The sequence below is a fragment of the Taurulus bubalis genome, assembly GCF_910589615.1.
Source record: "Taurulus bubalis genome assembly, chromosome: 9".
NCBI lineage: Eukaryota > Metazoa > Chordata > Actinopteri > Perciformes > Cottidae > Taurulus > Taurulus bubalis.
Window position 1 is genome coordinate 26,866,229 of NC_136597.1, and position 225 is coordinate 26,866,453.

Consider the following 225-nt stretch of genomic DNA (forward strand, 5'->3'; position numbering starts at 1 on the left):
GACAACTCATTGCTTTTGTTCTCCTGTGTCTGTGTCGCGTTGATCTGCTGCAGAATCATGTAGCACCAGACTTGCTTCATTAGGGATCCGATCAGACCCGATACCCGAGGTCATGGACTTAAGACTTGAGCTATCGGCCGATACCCGAGGTCATGGACTTAAGACTTGAGCTATCGGCCGAAACCAGCGTGCAACCAATGTGAAAGTGGCTGGGATCGTTCTCTG

The 225-nt window shown here is 50.7% G+C and overlaps 1 protein-coding gene across 1 annotated transcript in view; it reads left to right on the forward strand.

Annotated features, from left to right (window-relative positions):
* Nucleotides 1-9, forward strand: part of tmtc3 (transmembrane O-mannosyltransferase targeting cadherins 3) — a gene marked incomplete at its 5' end in the record, with an annotated part of 25,538 nt that extends 25,529 nt beyond the window's left edge. The window contains one exon of the mRNA XM_079223623.1: nt 1-9. This exon is cut by the window's left edge and continues 3,511 nt beyond it.
* Nucleotides 10-225: the final 216 nt, after the last annotated feature.